Source organism: Amia ocellicauda, chromosome 17 (assembly GCF_036373705.1).
Source record: "Amia ocellicauda isolate fAmiCal2 chromosome 17, fAmiCal2.hap1, whole genome shotgun sequence".
NCBI lineage: Eukaryota > Metazoa > Chordata > Actinopteri > Amiiformes > Amiidae > Amia > Amia ocellicauda.
In genome coordinates, this window is record NC_089866.1 from 28,578,781 (window position 1) to 28,597,597 (window position 18,817).

The window sequence follows — 18,817 nt, forward strand, 5'->3', positions numbered from 1 at the left end:
GCTTGTGCAAATTGTAGCCTCTTTTTCCTATTTGTAGTGGAGATGAGTGGTACCCGGTGGGGTCTTCTGCTGTTGTAGCCCATCCGCCTCAAGGTTGTACGTGTTGTGGCTTCACAAATGCTTTGCTGCATACCTCGGTTGTAACGAGTGGTTATTTCAGTCAAAGTTGCTCTTCTATCAGCTTGAATCAGTCGGCCCATTCTCCTCTCACCTCTAGCATCAACAAGGCATTTTCGCCCACAGGACTGCCGCATACTGGATGTTTTTCCCTTTTCACACCATTCTTTGTAAACCCTAGAAATGGTTGTGCGTGAAAATCCCAGTAACTGAGCAGATTGTGAAATACTCAGACCGGCCCGTCTGGCACCAACAACCATGCCACGCTCAAAATTGCTTAAATCACCTTTCTTTCCCATTCAGACATTCAGTTTGGAGTTCAGGAGATTGTCTTGACCAGGACCACACCCCTAAATGCATTGAAGCAACTGCCATGTGATTGGTTGGTTAGATAATTGCATTAATGAGAAATTGAACAGGTGTTCCTAATAATCCTTTAGGTGAGTGTATATATATATATATATATATATATATATATATACATCCTGAATTATGATTCTTACTCCTGAAGTTGAAGGAAATTTGAACTACTGTATTCTCATCTAAACCATACTCTTCTCCATTGCTGAGTGACAAAACTCTTTGTAAACAGAAGTGTCACTGATTTGATTTTGTAAGTGCCTATAAAATGTAATTATCCCCAATCACATGTACTGTTTGCTATTGAACAAAACCAAAATCTGTCATTTTAATCTATCCACACTTCTTACTTCTTAGACTTGGAATCATCATGGTGTACCTTCTCTGCAGTTTTTTATGTAGCCTTTAATGGCAATTTCAGTGCAATTTCCATTTTTCAATAAAACGGATAATACCCTATTTCTCTCTGCTCCTCATAGAGCCCTGAGGTTCTGTTGTTTTTGTCAACAGTCAATCTGGGGTGTCTTCAGCAGTCTTCCTCTGGCCTTCTTCATTTGTCTTCTCCTTCTGGTTACTTTGTTCAGTTGTAGACATTTAAAGAGGTGAACCCAAATAATAATTTATCATTTAATCTATTTAATGATTTCAGAATATGATCCGGTCATGTGTTACCATGGGCCTAATTCTAAAAAGATAAGAACAGTTAAGCTACAGGCTGTCAGGAGACACCATCTCATGATAGACAAAATAGGGTATTCTATATCTTACAGTAATGATTTATTCTGACAATTTTGTATTATTAGTGCAGAGAGGAAAGTGTTAGTTTATAGGGTTTAACCTCTTAGGTGTGAAGACTATTTTGAAAATCTAAATGTTCTGCATACTCTGATCTTTGCCTGTTCAGCACTGATTCCAATTGCACCAGATAGCACCCCACTGCCATTGGATTGAATGAGTGTGGTTGGGGGTTTGAAGCAGATTTATTGGGTCTTTTGGGACACTGACAGGAGGAAGTTGCAGGCAAGAGGTTGGCTGTGTACAAGTCCGTCAGAAATCAGAAGGTTTAATGGGAGAGGGACAAAGGCTGTTTCCTGTGGATATGCAGAGAGATAGAGAGGGGGGTGAGGGATGGGCTTATGAGAGATGTCAGGGTGGAAAAATAAGCAGCAAAACAAGTCACATGTGTATGGCATCGTGGATATGACAAAACACATAAATTCAACCCCTTCCCCCAATAGACGGTGGGTCTTCTTATAGCCCAGTTCCTATTCCAGACCCACAAATAAGCAATAAACCACACTTTGTTTTCTGTGGTCAATCCAACGCCTGTACTGAGTCCCTCCAGTTCCTCCTCCATCCACCCTGATATATGGGAGCCCAGTGAAAAGCAGGTGAAGCCAAATCACACATCCTGTTTCAGGAGCCAGTGCTGCCATCCTCAATGGGATTTCCTCACTCACTGCTGCCCGTCTTTTCAGATTCCCTAATTAGCTGTCTCTATCCGTCTCAAAGCCCACATTGGTGGGTACAGCTGTGTGCTGTTAAAGAACGGTTTTCAAACATCTACAGTTTCCTGTTAAATTGCTTACTTGTTGCAGATCACATTACAGGTGTCAGTGTGTGATTGACTGACCTTTTCCGGCTAGATCCTTGTTTTGTCATGCTGTTGAACTGATCCAGAAAAAGTGTATTTTTATTGTTGTGCAAATCCTGAATAAGAGCAAATCATATGGGAAGGTATAAGAGGGCTATGCATACCTGAGGTTCAAGGTGCAGTATATTGGATATTTGGAATGATAAAAATCACTAACACAGATTTTTCTTTTAAACAATTCAAATTGAAAAAAGGGATGGAAAAAGGTAGTAAAAAGCTTAATTAATGAAAATACACAAAGCATTTAGAATAAAGTGAATGGAGCTCAGGTGGTTTAATTTGGCAAAGGTACACTTAAAATTGTATGTGAGAATTGAGTGATAGACTGCATGATTCATTGTAGCCATTTGCTCCTGGTGCTCAAATGTTTTAAATTAAGTGCCAATACGGTGTACCATTTAGTACTGGCCTGTTTTCAGCACTGAATACTCACAGCAATATGCTCTGTAGTTGTGATCTACATTTTATATTTCATATTAATATATATATCTAATTTCAATGCTCTGCTGCCTATGGCCTGTAGGTTGCCAATGGGGGCGTGTTTGTGATGAGGGACAGTAGGACAGATAGCGTGAGGACTGCTGGGAGCAGGGAGACCAGGGATTTACATGACTCTCTGCAGCTACCACCTGCCTGCAGGCCCCTTTCAGCAACCCAGAACCATTTACATCTCAAAAGGCATCATTCAAGATGTCCCTTTTTCTGTCCTTCCTCCCCAAAAATGATCTGATTTATCTCCTTATCAACGGAAATCTAGGCCTTAGAAAGTGATTTTCTAAAGAACCACACTTGCCCATGGTATTAGGCTTAATCCTTGTTCGGCACTACAGTTGTTGTAATAAATTATGCATTTATGCTGAGAGAATTCTTAATTTCCACATACTTGTCCATGTGTGTAGATGGTGCACTGCCCTAGTGTCTGTTTTCGTCCAGCAATATTCAAAGTCAAAAGTGTACAGTTATATATGTTGATCATTCAGTTGGGTTGTCTTGGCTTATTGAATCTTATTGGGCTCTCCCAGAAGCCTATATAATTTGATCCTTTTGAATTTCATAAGATGCACTGTGGAATATGATAATTTTACCATAAGCCGCAAGTTCTTATTATAAACTTGAGAATTAACTAAAATGTATATCAAATGCTTTGTCTGAAATGAATTTATTCTAGCCTTTTATGTTCATAATGAATGTATTTTGATAGGGAAAATTAATACTACAATCTTCATAGTTATAATTGCCTTCTACAATTAAAAGTATTAATAAACATAATTTGGATTATGAGCACCATAATGATTTCATACTTAATAATAATAATAATAATAATCATTTATTATACAAAATACATTACTATTTTTATTTGCAGTTTCCCCTTTTCCATGTTTCAGGCTAGATATGTAGCACTTCTGTAACCACTCTTAAAATAGGTTCTCCTGGAAAATATTTAGAGAATTTGGCCTTTGGGTGGAAAATCATTTTCAAGTGAAATAGTCAAAGTCAAGCAATCAGTGGATTTTGCTATAAGGTAATGTCTTTCAGAAAGTCAGTGCAGTGTTGTGCTCCATGAATAGAGGCTGTTGAAGCTAGTACCCCTGACACTGGGCTGGCAGTGTTGCCCACAGCTCTGCTTCTCTGTGTATTCAGCTGCCCTGCTTTCCAGTGTTTCAGACAGGGGACCTAGGTCATGTCGGTCAGATATGTTCCAGAATTCATGTCTTTCATGTCCACAAAAATGTCCACATAAGCCCCACTTATGAAGTGTGGGAATTTACCTTATATGGAGTTGGAAAAAGTGGGCAACACTTTTTTGCTGAAGCAAAAACATTTGAAAGATATAGTAACATGATTTTTAAAGTTAATTGATATGTGTGTATTTAATTAATGTGTCTGGAATTATCATGGTACTGCTACTCCAAGATAAGAAAATGGTGCACATAACACTGTTTCACACACTGGGTGTATATTTATAAAAGAGAGTTTATAGTTGGGTTTTCTGGTAAGCTATCAGGGAAGGTATTTTACTGCCTCTTAAAGATGCACGCAGGTCATTAGCAATTTATCTTTATCTTCTTCCCTTTTTCTGTCATTTATTTTCTGACTTCATGAATGCCTTCATTGTGAATCCCTCTTATATTGGTTATTTATCTTCTACCCAGTATCCTAAACTTTAAAAAAATGTCTCCTGAAAGAAAAGTTATGTTTGAGAGTAGCAGGGGGTGGGATCAAAAATAAACAGTGCCAGCAGGAGTAAGAGGGAGACTCAGGTATAATGGGGTTGGAGTTAATTGATGGTAATTAAGAGAACATTCCAGTTAGGATTGAAGAGAGGCTTGCATTCCTTATATTTTCACCTCTAGTGCTCTGGGATGTAATGTTGGTCAGGGCGACAGGGTGAAATGAAGATGTGGATTGGATTTATCACCTCTCCCCGTATCTATATTATGTATAGTACAGATAGAATTTTGGGTTACACCTGCAGTAATGGCCTTTTTTATATATGGTACCTTAATTTTATTCACTGTAATGTGTACATTTATTTTGTTACCCTTGTTATATTGTTTACATTTGTACAACATGTTATGTCAATGTTTGTGAAACCATGTAAGTCACCTTGCCCAAAACTTAATTCATAACATCTTGTTTACATGTGCTTGGAAAGATCTAACCTATTGTGGATTTGGGGGCTCCAACAAGTAAAGTAAAAATCAGAGATCAGATAGCTGCTTTATGCCAGCACCCAGGGCTGCTGTGCACCTGCCACATTTTTAATGAGAGCCCTTAGCCCATGGCCTGATGGTGCATGTTCCTAGAGTGTTTTGGTATTTCCCCTGCTAGTGTGATATTTCTTAGCAAGGCAACTTACAATTGTTACACTATTTTTACACATAATTACCCAATTATACAGCTGAGTTTTTACTGGAGCAATATAGGTAAAGTACCTTGCTCAAGGGTACAACAGCAGTGTCCCCCTCCTGGGATTAAACCCACAACCCTCCACTCCAGAGTCCATATTCCTAATCACTACTCCACACTGCTTCCCCTAGTATGAGCATAGTAGTGTTGGTCTCAGTGAAGGTGTTTTCAAAATTGGTCAGCATAAAATGCTGGAGATACCAGCAATTTAATGAGATTATGAGGTAATCCTCCTATTGCTTCTGTAGTATTTGGCTAACAAGTTTCAGCATTGTTAGCAGTTTGTTGGAGTTGTTTTGGAAAGGTATCTTGGTAATACTTGCTACTACTGTCATCAAAATATTTTTAAATTGGTGGGTTCCAGGTAAATTAGTGCTGACTGTGGGAAATGTTTTTGTTGCTAGGAGATCTCTTCAGTGCCAACCAAGAGTGCCAGAGTAATTCTGGGAGAGGTAAGACCATAGACAAGGCCTGTAGATGGAGTCTAAGGCACAACAAGATAATAGTGCGAAAAGTTAGGTATCCTTCTGGGTTATAGCCATGGAGTATTTATAGTTTCATAGCTAAAGCTGAGAAGAGAGAACAAATCTGTCACAACTTAAGTCTCAGTACTCAAGGTTTACTTTTTTGTTTCTTCCTTACTGTTGTAACCAACAGTTATACCTACCTAGTTTTATCTTATTCTTCTTCTTCTTCTTCTTCTTCTTCTTCTTCTTCTTCTTCTTCTTCTAATTTAGCATACAAATGTGGTGTCATTGTACATGGAGGGGTTGGGTTGGGTGTAATCATGAAGGAAGCCCTATAGTGAACTGTACAACCTGTGGGTAGAAATGGTGGTGATAAAGGTGATGGCTAAATGAGCTGGAAAAGAGTAAATAGCTTTAGTCTTTGTGTATCTGCTCTCAGGTGGCAGGATGATAGGGTTAGAGGGGCTGTCCCCACACCTGGCTCTCTCTCTGGGTTTATGAAGTTAAGGGAGGTTGGAGATTAAGGCCTTTCTTTGATATTCAACAGAACCTCCCTCTCCCTATCCAGTACAGCAATGCTAGGGGCAGCTATGACCACAGGGCCATCAGGATCCCAGTACAGAGAGACTCACCTGGGTTATATGGGCAATTACAAGAGCCTGAGAAATGTACTGGTTCTTTGTTTGAGGCAGTGGTAAATGCAGCACTCTCCAAAATACACCAATGATTTAGCACACAGGTTACAAGGATGGAGTTGCTCACAGTTCCCCCAAAGTCAGAAATGTTTCACCTAGTCAAGTTGGTTTGCAGGTTGGTTTACAGGAAATGATGACTTTATGTATTTACTGTTGCTATAACCACAATATCACCACATTGATTTTGCATATTAAAAAAGTTTATGATGTTCACTTTCCCAAAGTCAGCTTTTTCACCCTTTATAATTCAACCTCTGCCTCTAAATGATGCTCAGCTATCTTTAATGTTTTTTGCTGATGATAATCAAAAGAGTCCCCTGATTATAGCTCCCTCTGGGAGGCTGTCAGAGGTCAAAGATCAGCAGGACTTCCTTCTCGTCACCAGAACAGTTTTACTAGGAAATTATAACAAAAATGTAGGGGCAAAAAAGTCAACAGAACTGGGATTTGGGTCTTTGTTGTTGTTTCTGGTTGGCCAGAAATGAGTAAGAGCCCCAGATGGTGCACATCAGCATGGTGGGGGGGATTGAAGACCCACACCAACCTGGCCTGAAGACCAGAGTCATTTCTGTGTAACTCTACTCGCCTGCTAGATCCCAGTGTTGATGGAGAGAGAACACCAGGGCAGGGGATAGACCTATCTAATCTGCTTGGCTGGGGGATAAACAGTGGCCCCCTGGTCAGAGGACACTATCCAGCAAGTCTGCTTGTCTGCACGTCAGTGACAGTTCTTGTGCTGGTCTGAAGCTTAAGTGACGATATGGTTATAGATCTCTTATCATTTTTAATGGCCAAAAGCCATGAATAATACAGGAACCTTGCATTACAGCATTACAGTATTTGGAAGATGTTTCATATTCTGCCGTTCTGTTTCTGAATAGTTTGTTTTAGTTTTTTTTTTGGCTCTGGATTCACATTTGCAGAAATCTAGGGGATTCTTTGTTCCTCCTCCTGATGCTAATTACTCAATTTCTGCCGATCTCCTCTCTGTCTCACAATCGGAACTGGACTGTAATGTCCTGTTCTACTGTGCTAAAGGTTCCTGGCACACATGTTTCCATAACTCATATCCCTGTGTCCTGGACAGGAAACTTGGTCAAACAGTGGAGGTCAAATGCCAACCAGATGCATTTATTTGGGAAGGGAAGAGGGCTGTTACAGCATGTGTTCTTGTTTGTTTTACAAACAGTTGGCTGTGTATGAAAGAAGGATGTGTACGTCTTGACTGAACTGCTGACACAAAACTGTATCTGCAACTTAGTAGCTGTTAGGGACCCCCTTTATCACTAGTGTGCTATACAGCCTAAAACCCAAATCTTGACTTAGTGCTATATGTAAACTTCTGTTTTTGTTCAACCAAAGACACACTTGTACCAGTATATTAGTACCTCTTCAAGTGAAGAAAAAAGGTGCATACATGAATTGCAGTTAGCTCTGTGTTGTGCGATTACTGATTCTTGTCTTCCTTACTTTATGAATAACCCTAATCTAATCTTTAAGATGTCTGTATATAAGACTGCATTAAGTCTTAATTTGTATTGGTAAATGTGTTTACATTACATAAATCTGCTTTGTGCTTTCTTTACATAGGGTTATACCTTCTTAAGAATACTATTTTAGTTTTAATGTGTCTTGCTTTTACTGGTGTTTTTTTTATCAAACTAAGTTTGAAGGATTGGCTGCATTAGTAACTTAATGTTTTGCTTCAAGTGTTTCAGTTTGGGTAAAGTCCCTTCCAGGACTGTTTAAACTAAAATGTTTAACAGAAACTCTGAATGCTGTTTTCTGTCAACAACAATAAAAAAAGTTTGCTATCTTATGCACATGTATGCATTTCTTGCATTTTGCTGCTCAAGTCCACTGTGCATAAAACTTTAACTCCTGTTAATTAATTGTTCACCAACTAATTAACTCTCATAGAAAGCTACCAGATATGTTTTCTGTAATGTGTTGTTTAATGTATTTTTGCATTTCTTGCAATTCAGGGAATCTCTGGTTCTTTATTCTGGACAGTGTTCTTTGATGTTTATATTGAAGTTAATCTTTGAGGGTCTTCTTGGTTGACTTGTCACAAAAATCAAACAACCTTAAAAACAGTGTGACAATTCCAGTAAGATGTTAAGGACAAGGACAAACATTAACTAAGGAACAGCACGCATAAAGAAAGATAAAAATATGGTTCCAGTAACATGTTTTCAGTTTGTTAATCAGTGTCACCATGCAACATTCCTAATTATATTGGGTTAAAGCTCCCTATATTGTGTGACCATTTAAACTGATAATGTTGCCATAAGCATGAAATTAACTTTATCATAATTGATTAATTGTTAGTTTTGGTCAATTGTTTACAGCACCATATGCTGCAATTGCACTTGCCTGAGGCTTTTCCACATTTTTTCCCAAGCATATCATATAATCTGCTCTCTCAGACATGTGAGTTTCTGTGTTGGTGGCATATGCCAGTCAAGAGTACAAAGCACCAAAGATCAAGTTTACTTTCCCATTAGAGAGATTCCAGAAGCATGCCTTGCTGGTGGTGTAGGAGTGACAGGTCACTAAAAGGCTTAGCCACACTGGAAACCAAGCTCTCTGATGTCCTGCACGCTGCAGCCAGCGCAGGGCACAGCCCAGCCACAAAACAGGAAGCCGCTTCTCAAGCGCAATCTGGGACAACACTCAGAACCCCTGATGAGATCTTGTTCAAGTGGGGAATGTTTTCATTTATCTCCTGCATATCAACAGCCAGTTCCTGTCATTGTTTGGCACTGCACGGTCATCCCCCTCCTCTGAAATAAAAAGCAGGATATTTCCCCTGATGTTTTCCTACGCTCTGGGGCTCCTAGTGGCTGCCTTAACCCATTAAGCGCCCATTTTGCCCCAATTGGGAATGGGCTTTGTTGAAAGACAGCTTTCACATTACTGAAATGATCAACACTAAGAGCTCGGGGGCCATAATACACATACATACAAACACACACATATGAGTAAGCAATCTGTTCCGGAGTCAGACTCCTGTCAAAGAAGCCCAATATTTGAAGAGTTTAGGGTTGGGAGTTGTTTGGGTTTGCTGACTTATTTCTCTCTCTCTTTGTAAAACAAAGTGGTTTGGAAAGGAACAGAAGGAAATTGGTTGTTTGTAGGTAAATTAATTGAGATTCCAAATATACACTATATATCTGCATTACCAACATACTGTATTCAGTATACATATTGCACTTTGTATTGCGCTTATATTTTGTAAGTCGCCCTGGACAAGGGCGTCTGGTAATAAATAAATAAATAAATAAATAAATAAATAATATAAAACAAGTAAATATACCACACATGATCAAAATCCTTTTATGAATGTATTTCTGCCTTTCATAACAGTTTAATGTTTGATCTGATCTGATGAAGACCTAAAGGTTGATACTGTATTATTTTATGAAATGCAAAAATAAATGAATAGGCATTTGATAATGGTTTACTGGAAGATAAATAGAAATAGGCCTAACACCTGACTTTGTTTCGTCTTGTGAATGATGTAGTACAAGAACGTGGTGTTTTTTGCTGTTGTAGGCCTGGACCTTTTCAAACCACCTATATGAGTATCAAGTATATTTGTGTTGCAACCTACCAACCCATTATGGTCCAGTGTCAGCAGTTATGCAGATAATACTGAACCTGTGGCATTATGTCAAGCTAATTAGCTTTGTTCGATGCTGCAGTCCTGTAACTGGTTTTGTTTTTCATTAGTTTGAAATAGCTTAACACTTTTAAATCATTAATTGTCTGCTGTGAAATATCAATCAATCAGTTTGTATTTAGTATAGTGCCCTTCACAGGCTACCCACAGAGCACTTGACAGATTGAAAATAAACAAATAGACAAATGAACAAAATAAACAAATAACCCATTAGGCATGGAGAAGAGAAAAACTAAATCACCTATAGGGTGGCAGATATCTTGGGGTCCATGGTTTAAGGCCTAATTATTAACTCCCCTCCAGGCAGTATAATTTTATAAGACAGGCATAAAGAAGTTCTTAGTGTCTTTGTGCTGTTAGCTGTGGTCTTCCCTCAAGTGGGGGCCACACTAGCACTTTCAAGCTGTCTATCTATTCAAGCTATCTGTAAACAGTAGTGCTGGTCACAATCAGGAATGACACAGCCCAGATTGGAGCCAGCTCTGGCTGGACTATAGGGCTCAACCTATGCTTTGAATAGAGGCTTTTACTAGTTGAGCCACTGGGTACCCCTGGTAACTGCTAATGTAGTTCCAGTATACACTAGGGGGATGTTTATTGAGCTAGATTTAAATGGCCTGTTTATTTAGATTCACCTGTAACCATCATGTTTTTCTTTGTAGCATGCATAATTTATAAGTGGAATTGTTTGTATATATATATATATATATATATATATATACATTCACCTAAAGGATTATTAGGAACACCTATTCAATTTCTCATTAATGCAATTAGCTAACCAACCAATCACATGGCAGTTGCTTCAATGCATTTAGGGGTGTGGTCCTGGTCAAGACAATCTCCTGAACGCCAAACTGAATGTCTGAATGGGAAAGAAAGGTGATTTAAGCAATTTTGAGCGTGGCATGGTTGTTGGTGCCAGACGGGCCGGTCTGAGTATTTCACAATATGCTCAGTTACTGGGATTTTCACGCACAACCATTTCTAGGGTTTACAAAGAATGGTGTGAAAAGGGAAAAACATCCAGTATGCGGCAGTCCTGTGGGCGAAAATGCCTCGTTGATGCTAGAGGTCAGAGGAGAATGGGCCGACTGATTCAAGCTGATAGAAGAGCAACTTTGACTGAAATAACCACTCGTTACAACCGAGGTATGCAGCAAAGCATTTGTGAAGCCACAACACATACAACCTTGAGGCGGATGGGCTACAACAGCAGAAGACCCCACTGGGTACCACTCATCTCCACTACAAATAGGAAAAAGAGGCTACAATTTGCACAAGCTCACCAAAATTGGACAGTTGAAGACTGGAAAAATGTTGCCTGGTCTGGTGAGTCTTGATTTCTGTTGAGACATTCAGATGGTAGAGTCAGAATTTGGCGTAAACAGAATGAGAACATGGATCCATCATGCCTTGTTACCACTGTGCAGGCTGGTGGTGGTGGTGTAATGGTGTGGGGGATGTTTTCTTGGCACACTTTAGGCCCCTTAGTGCCAATTGGGCATCGTTTAAATGCCACGGCCTACCTGAGCATTGTTTCTGACCATGTCCATCCCTTTATGACCACCATGTACCCATCCTCTGATGGCTACTTCCAGCAGGATAATGCACCATGTCACAAAGGTTGAATCATTTCAAATTGGTTTCTTGAACATGACAATGAGTTCACTGTACTAAACTGGCCCCCACAGTCACCAGATCTCAACCCAATAGAGCATCTTTGGGATGTGGTGGAACGGGAGCTTCGTGCCCTGGATGTGCATCCCACAAATCTCCATCAACTGCAAGATGCTATCCTATCAATATGGGCCAACATTTCTAAAGAATGCTTTCAGCACCTTGTTGAATCAATGCCACGTAGAATTAAGGCAGTTCTGAAGGCGAAAGGGGGTCAAACACAGTATTAGTATGGTGTTCCTAATAATCCTTTAGGTGAGTGTATATATATATATATATATATATATATATATATATATATATATATATATAAGCTCCTATAAGGACCTGTTAGTGGTTGTTGGTAGGCAGTAAAACATGAGAAATGGAGTGAAGACCCCATTGGGCCTCCTACTCTGCAATAAATCAGACAGTTGAGCCCATTTGGAGGGCTGGGTTACAGTAGATTCCATAGTATCACTATAGCCTGTCTTCACCCACACATGCAGGCTGCCTTTATGAAAACCATATGCAGGAACTTAAGTATGAAAAGATGTTCTTACTATAGATGGGGACCATAAAATAACTCAAAAATTGTGCTGGGGCACTGCTCAAAATAGCACTCAATTGCCGTAGAGCTGGTTTGTTTTCTCACAGTAAAGGAACAGAAAATGTTTCCATGCAAACAAAATATTATTTTAGAACTTTAGTCCACAGGATTATGAGAATAACAAGCTGACCCACTTGAAAATGCATTTTACACTTTTTATAACTTCTGGGTATAGCATTTTCAGTGTACGGTGCTCTGCTGCAATAATAAAAAAATACCTTCCATATCAACAGCAGAAATACAGTGAGGGAAAAAAGTATTTGATCCCCCGCTGATTTTGTACGTTTGCCCACTGACAAAGAAATGATCAGTCTATAATTTTAATGGTAGGTGTATTTTAACAGTGAGAGACAGAATAACAACAAAAAAATCCAGAAAAACGCAATTCAAAAAAGTTATAAATTGATTAGGGTTAGACATGTCAGGTTAATCCTGGGTATCTGGGTGCTGGGAGAGCTGAAAACCCTATTGTCTTCTACTTTGTGCTTTTCGATCTGTAATGGTTAACCATTCTGACGTTCTGTTTTCCTTAATGAAGCTGTGGTAAAAATGAGTACTGCTTAAAGGTATTAATGCCGTTATACTATTATATGACTGTCAAGATATATATTTTGTGTGAATCAATAAAATGTATTGGATTTTTTTTATAAATACATTTTCATTTGCATTATTTATTGTACATCTAATTTGAATAATTAAATATAATTAATATCAGCAGCAGCAGCCTTTATTGATCCACTGCTGGATGAATGAACTTTGTCAGTTCTCTGGAACAGGTATTTTTCACATGGGATGGAGGAAAATGTCAGCCAATGAGCGGCTGAGTGTGCCCGGTTAATTTGTGCTAAAGCTAAGCTGGGAGTAGGGGCTCCCTTTGTCTCCATTGTTACTTCTTACCCACTCAAAGTCTTGGCAGTGGATCACTTGTCCTTAGGATCACTTGTCCTCCCCACACACCTGAACCTTTAAAACCGGGGCGGATGAGCTTGATAGGCAGGCGCACAGGGAGAGACAGGCAGCAGAGGAAACAGCTCATGGAGTGCCCAATGCAAAGAAAGTGGCTGAGCCAGCATGAAAAAGACTGGGCGAGTATAGTAAAAAGAAAGTAGAGCTACAGAGGACTAGAAGAGTCATGTGGAGAGCCGATACTCTGCATATGTGTGATCAGTGAGGATAGGTATGGGCTGGTAGATATTTAATAGCAGAGAGCTGAAGAGTATTGCTATAGTTATCTGAGATCCATTGTGGTTACACACCTGTTGCTGTCAATGCCATGGTAATGGAGATTTTTGGAGAGAAGAAAAACAGTTACTATACTGCTCTTGTTTTCTCTAATTTGTAGCTGCCTGGGTAAATGGGTTACTTCTGGCAGCAAGAGGCTCCATTTCTGGCTCCAGTGGGATCCTCAGGAAGATTGAGGTGAACATGAGCTGCCCGAAAGCATACTGCTGGGAAAGAGTGCGCTTGTCCCCCTGAGGGAGAGCTTATTAGCAGCTTACCAGCGGAACCACAAACTGACTTGGGACTCTAGGACTGATAAGAACTTTTTTTTTTCTCTTGTTTTCGTCGTGCCCTCCATTGAACCAATGATTTTGGAGAAAGCTTTATGACTCACTAACTCTGCAAAGGAGAATAAAGAGTGCTTTGTTGACTGGCCATTGTGGGAGCTACAGTATCATTTGACTGTTTGGCTTGGGGAACCCCTACTGGAGAGATCTGAGGGCCCCCCCATAAAGCAATAGGGGTGGCGTAGTCATCCTGGGTTAAGGGGTATCTCGCTGTGACACAGATCTAAAGACATCTAAGATTAAAAGGACTCATGAATCAAAACTAATTTAGATTATTATGTCTCACCATGACTAGATTGATCTTACTTTCAGTGAACAAATAGATTCAAATCAAAAATTGATAAATTACAATTCTATTATTTTGCAAGAAAGCTATATCGATGTAAGTTAAGTTACAACTCTATACACTTGCTTTGATTTATTCTGGAAGGGTTATACAAAAGCCCACAACCTCAAGCACTAATTGCAGCACTTATTTTTTCCAGGGCCAGAAAGATTGAATACTTTTTCTGACACTTTTTGAGTAGTCAATCTGGTGAATGCTTACATATATGGGACTCTATGTAAATACAACTGGAATGTGCCTCATCAGTTGAAAAAATGCTGCTTGCAATCTTGTATGAGAATCCTACTGAAGAGTGGTTAAGCAAACAAAGTATGCCACAAAGGATTCTTTCATGTTGTTCTATGTGGAGGTGTCTGCAGTCCAAGGACTTTCACAAGTGATTTGGAGGAAGGACCCTAACATGATCATGAGAAAATGAAAGTGGAGTTCTGTATTGTTGTGCAGACTGACTTAGGAAAAGATTAATAAGGGAAGCTGCATTTGTGCCGGTGATAACAGCAGGAAAGATAATAAAGAGGAAGGTGTTTCCTCCATGGCCTTCAGGGGCACACATAGCCATGCATGATTGTGTTTTGTGAAGACCAGAGACGCTGTCTTGAGGAGTTTTTTTTTTTCAAAACAAACAAAGACAACAACACCTTCAATATTACAGGAAACATGGGCGTGTGCCTTTCAAGGCTTTAATGGCCTACCAGTTCTTGCTCCCCATTCCCTAACTTCCTATTAAACCCATGTCCTACTGGTGCCATATTAGGACACATTAGACAAAACAATATGCTCTGCGAACAATATACTTACCTCTGATTAATGCTAGTCTACATTGTGTATACTAATGTCTTTTGCATCTGGAGATAAGATTCAGATGCAGATGTCATCAGATGTGAAGTCAGTGTTACAGTAAATGTATTAGTTTGTTTCCAGGCACTCAGATGTACTTTGAAATTTAGTTCAGTGCTCTCCTAAGTATGAATTATTTACAGAGCAAGACTGAGACAAAATAACTAGTCAGTGTGAGACAGGTTATATTACAGATATGAATGTACTGTTTGAATGTGCAGAATATCAGGTTTCTCTGGCTATATATCAGTGCCCTATGACGAAACTAGAAACAATATATTGGAAATGTAATATTTAATTATGTCAAAGTGGAACTGAAACATAACACATTTATTAACAGAAAGACAGCAATGTTAGTTCAGTCCTAGGGCAAAGGCTCATTCTCCTTTTACCTTTACCTCAGAGGGGGGTAGATCCATTCCACTCCATTCCCAGTTCTGGTGTGCATTTTAAGTAATTGGAAGTTGCACTTTGTCTTCTAATTACCTCAAGTTCCATTTCCATTTGTGAATCCTGGAAACACTACAAGACATGGATGATCTGTCTGGTCTCTTAAACCATAAAGACCTCTGTAATGCTTTGCCATTGATTTGCATTACATTGAAAAATAATATGATCACCAGATCATTGATCACTGTTATCAAATTATGAGATGGTGAAACGTTAATCCTTTTGATCAGCTAGGTAATTGCTGTGCTTTTTCAGATGTGCCAAAACAATTCTCATAAATTAAACAAAGTTTGTGTAGATTTTCATTAGCCACTAAAAAGACAATTGTCTATTTGCAAGGTCCTATTTTAGAACATACGAACATAAAAAAGTTTACAAACGAGAGAAGGCCATTCGACTCATCGTGCTCGTTTGACGTTCATTAGTAACTAACTGATCAAAGGATCCTATCCATTCTATTTTTGAATGTTCCCAAATTTCCAGCTTCAATCACATCGCTGGGTAGTTTGTTCCAGATTGTGACAACTCTCTGTATGAAGAAATGTCTCCTGTTTTGAATGCCTTGAAGCCCAATTTCCATTTGTGTTCCCGGGTGCGTGTGTACCTGCTGATCTGGAAAAGCTCCTCTGGTTTGAAGACTTGAATCAAGTCCCCACGTAGTCTCCTCTGTTCCAGGGTGAAAAGGTTCAGTTCCCTCAGTCTCTCCGAGTAGGACATTCCCTTGACATACCTGGAATAAGTCTGGTTGCTCTCCTCTGAACTGCCTCTAGAGCAGCAATATCTTTCTTGAAGTGTGGTGCCTAAAACTATACACAGTATTCCAGATGAGGTCTAACTAGCACATTGTACTGTCTTAACATTACTTCCCTTGTTTTAAATTCTACACTTTTGACAATATACCCTAACATTCTGTTTGCCTTTTTCATTGCTTCCACACATTGTTTGGATGGAGAAAGTGAGGAGTCCACATAGACTCCTAGATCTTTCGCATGCGTTAATTCATCTAGTTCTATTCCTCCCATTGTGTAATTATAGTGAACATTTTTTTTACCTGCATGTAATACCTTGCACTTTTCCACATTGAATTTCATCTGCCAGGTGTTGGCCCACAACTGAATATTATCCAAGTCCCTTTGAATAACCTGTGCTGCTGAGATGGTATCTGCTGAGCCCCCTATTTTAGTATCATCTGCAAATTTGACAAGTTTGCTAACTATCCCAGAGTCCAGATCATGAATATAGATTAGAAAAAGCAAAGGCCCTAATACTGATCCCTGCGGAACTCCATTTAATGGTGCTTTTTCTTAGATCTCTAATTAGTCTGGAACAGGACTGTTTTGAATTTTCAGCACTGCAAATAACCAATTTCTGCAAAAAGGCCAAGAGCCCTGGGCTGCAATCAGCTCCTGTACAGGCCTTTATCAAGAGTATCCAGTATGGACCAGATTATCCCTGTTTGTCACAAAAAAAGCTATGATCGGTAAGTATGAATAAAGAATGGAAATCTATATAATTGTGATCATTTTAATAATCATAATGACTTTAATAACATAATGCATGTGACAATAAGGATATATTACAATAAGTGAAGTACAAATACTCTATACTTAAAATGTAAAATGTGTTATCTGGAAGCAGGGCAATGCAATTAAGAACATGTGCAATATGCAAGCTAGTGCATTTAAACTGTAAGCACAAGTGCTTAAAATCAAGAGTATAAGAAATCAGAAAAAAAAGAAAACAAGCAATTAAGATGTATTAATGCAGCAATGCTTCAATAATACAAGCAGAGAGAATATTAGCAAAATAACTGTACACGCTGCCTTGTGGGTGTGGTGGCAGTGGCCTGATGAAATGGATTAGCTGAAGACTAATTAGACCACAAAGTAACTGAATACCAGATGATGTATACTTTTGCTTCAAAGTTAATAGTGCTCCATTGTATTTAGTAATGAAAGGGACCATTTTCACTGGCCTCAGCTCTGTGATTTAAACAACAACAAAAGTCTAAGATCAACATGTTAATAGTATCCAGGGTAATATTCTAAATCATTTAACTGGGAATACAGCTGTCTGCAGGAAAAGGAAGGGACTGCAAAGTAGAAAGGGGGGTGGTGGTAGATAGGTGACAGTGTTTACATTGAGACATCCTGGAGTGTAGGCTTTCAAGCCAGACACTGCAGCCAAAAGCACTATTACTGAGCTAATTACAAAAACATACGAGCAGGGAGAGCTTTGGCAGCAGCCACAATACCACATTATGGTGCTGGGTTTCAATGGTGTGGTTTTGCAATTTATTGTGCAATGTCATTGCAGATGTAATCCTATGGGGCAAAGGAGTCATTCATGCTAGATTTAACATATTGTGCATTTTGATTGAAGAGTCTCCATGCATAAGTCGTTTTCTTCTAGAGAACTGCTAAATATAAAACTGTGGTTGGGATGTCAGAGCAGTTGATGGACAAAGGCTGCCAGGCACTATAGCCTATTACAGAGGTTGTCAAACTGGGGTCCGCGAGGGCATCCTAGGGGGTCCAGGGCAAAATGCCCCCCCCAAAAAATGTGATCAGGCATTTCGAGGAATATACCATCAGCACCATCTCCACCCCATGCTGTAGCACATTTTTACCATCAGCAACCCCCCCGCTCTCGCACGTTTTTACCGTTCACCCCCCACCAAAAGTTTTGGAACCTCTGGTCTATTAGATGCAGCAGAGGTCAATAGCAGTTCATTCAGACTCAAGATCGTGCACCTTTGCTTTGTAATTTTGCTTTTGTAATGCAGGTTTGATGCAATCAGCACTTACATGGTGGGATTAATATCACGCCAGCAAATGCAGTAATCACAGGAGGTTGGATTCTTGTGTGCAGCTCAGTATTAATACAGCATTGAGGCATGTATGCTGAGAATAGGTAGGGCTGCAGCAACCAAACATTTGCATCTTTTGTTTTTCTGCTGATAATGCAATTAAGCAGATCTTCCTTTCCTTATAATGAATTAAGAATCAAATCATGTCATTTTTGCAGGGCTCTCTAGGCTTAGATGAACAACACATGACTTTGGAAACAAAAGAAAGTAAACACAACAAATGAGAGTCCAACATTCTCTCTGAACATTGGATTAGACACCTCTGTTCCATCATGTTTCTGCAGTGCACTGCTCAGCCTTTTGAGTCCAGATGCTGTACAAGTTCCTGCTGTTTCCCCTGATGTAATGAGTTGCTGGCGATGGCAGATTGCAGCATTAAAAATATAAGATGACATTTCCCCAGCCGCCTCCTGCCTTCACATACAGAGCGAGTTGGTGCTTTTCAAAGGGTACCTATGAGGGAGAGAAGTTGTAAAGCTGTCTGCAATCACAGATGAAGTGTCCACGCTACAGGGACCTTCCTGTTCCTGCGAACTGCGTGCTGGACTGGGGATGCAGGGTGCAAGACTGTTGTGTTGTGTTAACTCATC